Genomic DNA, 6,597 nt, shown 5'->3' with positions numbered 1-6,597 from the left:
CCCACAGCTTTACTGAAACTATAAAAGTGTTTATTGCTAAAGGCTACAGCAATAGTCTGTCTGTTTACTTGTGATTTTGTCATGTAGGCCTGATTTTTAACATGTCAGTGGCTTCAAATATATTCCATCTAGCTTTAATTCTGTTGTCAACCTCAATTTCATTAACGCGTCAAGACACAAAATGGTTCAAATGGCTCTAAGCACTATGGGACTCAACATCTGAGGCCATCAGTTCCCTAGACTTAGAACTATTTAAACCTAACTAACCTAAGGACAACACACACACACACACACACACACACACACACACACACACACACATATACCCGAGGCAGGATTCGAACCTGCGGCCATACCAGCAGCGCGGTTCAGTTCTGAAGCGCCTAGAACCGCTCGGCCACAGCGTCCGGCTTCGAGACACACTAGTATACTTTTACAAATGTATTACAATTATTTGGTTGAACGCAAGTGCTACAGGAAATTTACTTGTTCTGCGTATTACACAAATTTCCCTTTTAGATTTACAAGATATTTTAACCACTGTAGTTATCCATGGTTTACTTCAAAGGCATACATTGTTAATCGTATGAAAATATGAATCGATATCCCGGTAGAAATACATCTCGCTTCGATATGCCTGGAGTAAACAAAGCACTACAGTTGTTACAAGACAGCTGACTGTATTTTCTCGGATCGGGAGAGGAATTTAATCTGAGGTACTGTTGCCATGAGATTATGAACGCCGAGAGTATCTCAATTCAGATTTACACATAAAAATATACGAAAACAACTGTGACCATTTTGATGTGAGCCTAACAATTTTTTCCAGTATGCTCCTCTGTTCCACAAAATATGTATATCTGCATCTACATATACAGAGCGGAGAAAAGTTATGTCACGGAATTTTGATCCTGGATAGCTGATGCCAGTGGGAACCAAAATTACTAATGTTGTATAGATCGACAACGCACAATTTTTAAGCTACGGAAATTTGGCACCAAGCCCTTCGATTATCCGCGGTATTGCCTGTTTCCGTTCGTCGGTTGACGGGCAGCGCTATGGTTCGGTTCACACATACAAACATCCTTCGCCCCGTCACTGCCCCGACGTTATACGTACACGTGTGGAATATGTCCTGCTATTTTGTCTCCACCTCACGTCAGAGGCATTCACACGTAAGCTTCGCATCGGTGCACACAAGTCATCTCTGATTTCGTCATACTGTAAGTATGGCGTCGCAGTATTCGTTTGAAGAGCAACGAGATATGGTTTTTGTTTATGAACTAGCTGACGGTAATGCGCATGAAGCTCGACGATTGTATGAAGAACAGTACCCAGCAAGACGCCACCCACACCCCCAAACGTTTACAGCAATTCTCCGGCGACTTGGCGAAACAGGCTCGTTAGCGGGATATCATGGTGATGCTGGAAGACATCGAACGCGACGGGATGCTGCATTTGAAGAGACTTTTCTCGACCCCTTCGACGAAGCACCTACTACAGGGCTGGCCGGTGTGGCCGTGCGGTTCTAGGCGCTTCAGTCTGGAACCGCGTGACCGCTACGGTCGCAGGTTCGAATCCTGCCTGCCGCCCGGGTGGCCGTGCGGTTCTAAGCGCGTCAGTTTGGAACCGCGTGACCGCTACGGTCGCAGGTTCGAATCCAGCCTCGGGCATGGATGTGTGTGATGTCCTTAGGTTAGTTCTGTTTAAGTAGTTCTAAGTTCTAGGGGACTTATGACCACATATGTTGAGTCCCATAGTGCTCAGAGCCATTTGAACCATTTTGAACCTACGACAGGTGTTCTAGCGGTTGGAAACGACATGAGGATCACTCATCGGTTAGTCTGGGAGGTTTTGAGAAATGACGGCCAGCATCCATATCCAAGATCTAGATCCTGTGGAGGACTATGAATACAGGCTAGGGTTTTGCCGGTGGTTTCTGCGACGTGTTGCACGAGTTCCGGACTTCCCAGCCATTGTGTTGTTTACCGACGACTGCAACTACCATCGGGATGGCCTTTACAAGACTCGAAACGTTCATTACTTGGCAAGGGGTAACCTTCACGCCACGTACGTCCACGGACACCAGGAACGATTTTCGCTCAACATTTGGGCAGGCATTGTGGGTGACCATCTGACTGGGCCGGTCCGTCTACCTCCTCGTCTTACTGGGGAGAATTACCTTCACTTTTTCTAAGAAACTCAACCCGGCCTATTGGAAGATGTTCCCCTGGACATATGGCTACGCATGTGGTTGCAGCATGAAGGGGCGCCCGCACACAACAGTCGTGCTGTGCGCGGATATTTCAGTGAACTCTTCGACGGCCGGGTAATTGGCAGAGGTGCTCGTAGGACATGGCCCCCGCGGTCACCAGACCTCGCGCCGCCGGACTTTCTCCTGTGAGGATTCTTCAAGGTTTTAGTTCACCCACACGGACGCGAACCACCTACAAACGAAGAGGAATTAATGGATCGCATTCAACTTGCCGCCAATCACACCAGGGCAATGCTAGGAATCTTTGAAAGAGTCGGCAAAACACCATTCGACGTTACCAAGCTTGTGTCGCGTCAGACAGTCTCCAGTAAGAGCACCTGCTTAAAGTAAACAATGTCCTAGCTACAGAAAAGACCCTTTTCAGGGCCGACGCAATTTGTAAAAGACTTTCGGTACACGAACTAACAGCTGTTGACGGGTTTGTTCCGGTACGTCTTATCATGAAACTACAATGGATGTGTCGGGACCTCGGCGGATTCGCCCACAGAGTGCAAGGCTGGCTCGCCACCACCGAGCGTGCGGGCAACCTTGGATACATCGCCATCTCCGACAGGCAAAGCATTCACGGTCATGCGTTGTCCAGAGCATCCGGCAACAGGGTTATCCCGCGGATAATCGGAGCGCGTGGCGCCTAGTTCCCGTAGCTTAAAAATTGTGCCTTGTCGATCTACACAATATTAGTAATTTTGGTTCCTACCGGCATCAGCTATCAAGGGTTAAAATTTCATGACACTATTTTTCTCCGCCCTGTATACTCTGCAAGCTTTCTTATGGTGCTTGGCAGAGGGTACATTGGTGTCACTAGGTTTTCCCCCCTTTCCTCTTTAAATCACGAATAGCGCGTGATAAAAATGTTTGTTGATAAAGCATATGACGTCTAATTTCTCTATTTTTCACGTCATGACCACTCCACGGGACGTATGTGGGAGGAAATAATATGTTGCCCGATTGCCGGCCGTGGTAGCCGAGCGGTTCTAGGGCGCTCAGTTCGGAACCGCGCGACTACTACGGCCGTCGGTTCGACTCCTGCCTCGGGCATGGATGTGTGTGATGTCCTTAGGTTAGTTAGGTTTAAGTAGTTCTAAATTCTAGGGACTGATGACCACAGATGTTAAGTCCCATAGTGCTCCGAGCCATTTTTTTTTGCTGCCCGATTCTTCTTGGAACATAAGGCCTCCGCTATGCACAACACCTCTCTTGTAACAACGTTTGCCAGTGGAGTTTGTTCAGCATCTCCGTGAACTCTCGCCCGTCAGGCAAACGAACCAGCGACACAACGCGTCGCAGCTCGTTAGACATTCTCTCTCTCTCTCTCTCTCTCTCTCTCTCTCTCTCTCTCTCTCTCTCTGTCTCTCTGACATTTTAATCATACTCGGGATGAGCCCCAGATGATGAACAGTTCTCAGGAATCGGTCGAACGAGTGTGTTGCAAGATACATCTTTGTGGAAGAATTTTATTTCCTTCAGATTTCCCCAGTGAATCTCAATCTGGTTTAGATCACCCCGTATGGTTACTCCTAGGTATTTCGCGGCAGTCTCTGGTCACAGTGATTGTCGCTTATAGTGTAATTCAACAGCAATGGGTCTCTTCACCTATTTACGCGCCGTGGGGTAGATTTATTTACGTCCGTGGTAGCTGCAAGTGCCTGCACCAATTGTTCATCCTCTGCAGGTCCTCTTTCATTTCGTTGCAGACTTCTGGCGTTGCAGCCTTCCTATAGGCAACATCTTCCTCCTTCAACGTTATCCACTGAATAATTAACATCAACTGTAAACAGTAACGGCCTCATGACACTCTTTGGGTACTCCCAACATTATCTTTACGCTTGTCTATTTTGCTGTGTTAAGAACGATGTGTTGAGTTCTACCCGCAAGGAAGTCATGTATCCAATCTCAAATCTCGTCCCATACTTGGTGAGCTCGTACTTTGTTCACTAAACGACATTACAGAATTGTACCGTATACCTTCCGGAAATCAAGGAACATCGGATCATGCCAGAGCATCCATGTTGATTTTTATAGAGGAGATTTTCAGTCTCCAAGAGTGTCAAAATCTGTGAGAATCAAACATGTTCGATAAACCTACAACTGGTTGATGCCATTGATGTAGGGTTATAATCATGTGCATCTGTTCTACGACCTTTCTTGAAAGCGGGAAAGACCTGCATTTATTCACTTAGGTAGGTACTCTTCTGCTGTAAAGGGAGCAAGTTCTTCCTCATAATCTCATCAGGCCTAGTTGGCTTTCGACTGTTCAGCAGATTCAGTTAATTTTTATTCTCCGATCGCTAATCTTAACAGATGACATTTTGACATTCGTACGATGACTGAAAGGAGTATCTCACGCGATGAAACATTTTCGGCAGACTGAATTCAGTACTTAGGCCTTCACTGTGCTATCTTCCATTTTGGTGCCAGTATAGCTAGTGAGCGATTGAATAGATGATGTCGAACCCGTTACCAACTTTACATAAGACCGAAACTTCTTAGAATTTTTAATTAGGTCGTTAGGCAAACTTTTATACTGAAATTCATTGATTGTTTTTCGAAGCGCTCACTCTCCTTCTCTTGGTCTACCAGATTAAGAATTCGCTTAAATCTGAGATTGAGCTCTCTTCGCTTTCGCAACCAGTTCCTAACGCGCCTTTGAAGCACACAGTCTTCCTTGGCACATACCGGGTGGTTGTAATTAAAGTGCAGTTACTCACAGAGATCCAGTGTGGACTGTAATTATCGTATGGCAGCGTACTTGATAAGTATTTAATGCGTTAATGTCTAACAGATTTACACTGGGAAAAAAATTATTCCCATTTTGACCGCAAGGTGAAAAACTGGAGCTGCGAATGCAAGAAAGGCGTATGTAAAAGTTTCCGTATGTAATAGATCAGGAACGGACCGTGGACTGAAGAACCAAAGAAGTGGGTGAGAAAGGCATAATGCTGATTTTATTACTAACCTCCGCTTACACAATTTGTTCAATATGAGCACCGGAGAATTCGGCGAGATACTGCATCCGCAGGTCGACGTTATCAACAGCTGCTCGCGACAGTTTTTGTGGAATCTCAGCAACGTGTTCCTGTTTGTAATAGCCTTCAGATGAGGTACAGACCGAACGTATGTCTGGTGAACGCGTTCTTTTTAAAAGCGGTCTTTTAGATGTCCCCAGAGACAAGTCACATGGACATCAAGTGATCTTGCAAGCCATGCATCTGGAAAAGCCTTCGACGCGCGGACGGTTGCATTAAGCAAATCTTTCACTGGGCGAGCGACTTGAGATGCTGCCCCATCTTGCATAAAAACGGTGAGTTCCCCACAGCTGCGCTCTTCCAAAGTAAGAACTGCATGCTGTACAAGGAGATCTCGATAACTGCAGACGTTAGGCGCATCTGACAGGCACTCTGGGTGCGTTCTCTTCAAACAAGAACGGACCTAGAATAAAGGTTCTTGTGAATCCACACCACACAGTCACCTACGGTAACTGCAGTGGCTCTTTGTGCACAACTCGCGTTTTATCAGTACCTCAGATTCGCTTGTTCTGTATATTCACTGCAACCTGTAGTGTAAAATGTGCTGTGTCCAGCCAGATGTCGTCAACTTCGATGCTTGCCAGAAACTGAAGACCAAATTCAGAACGTTGCTGTGGATTATAAGGGCTCAGTTGCTGCACCGCAAAATTTTCTATACTGTTGACTATCGGATGAACAATTCTTGACGCCGTACGAGCCCTAGCACTGCTGGGGAACGTTTTTGCATGGTCAGTTACAGCTACCCAAACAGGGGTAGGGAGCCTTCACCTTCCAGGTGCCACGCCAAGCTCACCAGTGTTTTCTAATTTCAGTATCGCGTTCTTTAAACCTGGCGTCTCCTCACACCTTTCAGTCGGCGTTACTCCGTCAGTGCCGCACTATAACTGGTGTCGTTCACATAAAACGGATTCACTAACAGCACACTGCCAGAATACTTTTGAGTTTTACGCTTTGTCTTCTTCTGAGAGCTGCCTATAGGATGTTGACTGCTTGGATACGGTACTCTGCAAATTGTCTCTCGTCACACTTGGCAACTAAAAATATTTTCGTAACTTTTTTAACACTCCTTGTAATAGTCGTAATCATTGATGCCATCACAGCTGATTCCCTCCTCGACGTTAACTGACTCGAAGAGTTCGGGTATGTTAGTTGCTAAGAAGTCTAAGATATTGCCCTCACTCATTGGTTCTTCGACTATCCGCTCAAAGTAATCCTCAGATAAGACATTTAAAATAACATCATTCGAATTCGCTTCTGCGGGACCAGTTTTAACTGCGTGACTCTCGCATTCTATAG

The sequence above is a fragment of the Schistocerca serialis genome, chromosome 1, assembly GCF_023864345.2.
Source record: "Schistocerca serialis cubense isolate TAMUIC-IGC-003099 chromosome 1, iqSchSeri2.2, whole genome shotgun sequence".
In the NCBI taxonomy this organism is placed as follows: Eukaryota; Metazoa; Arthropoda; class Insecta; order Orthoptera; family Acrididae; genus Schistocerca; species Schistocerca serialis.
Note: the sequence above shows the minus strand (reverse complement) of the source record.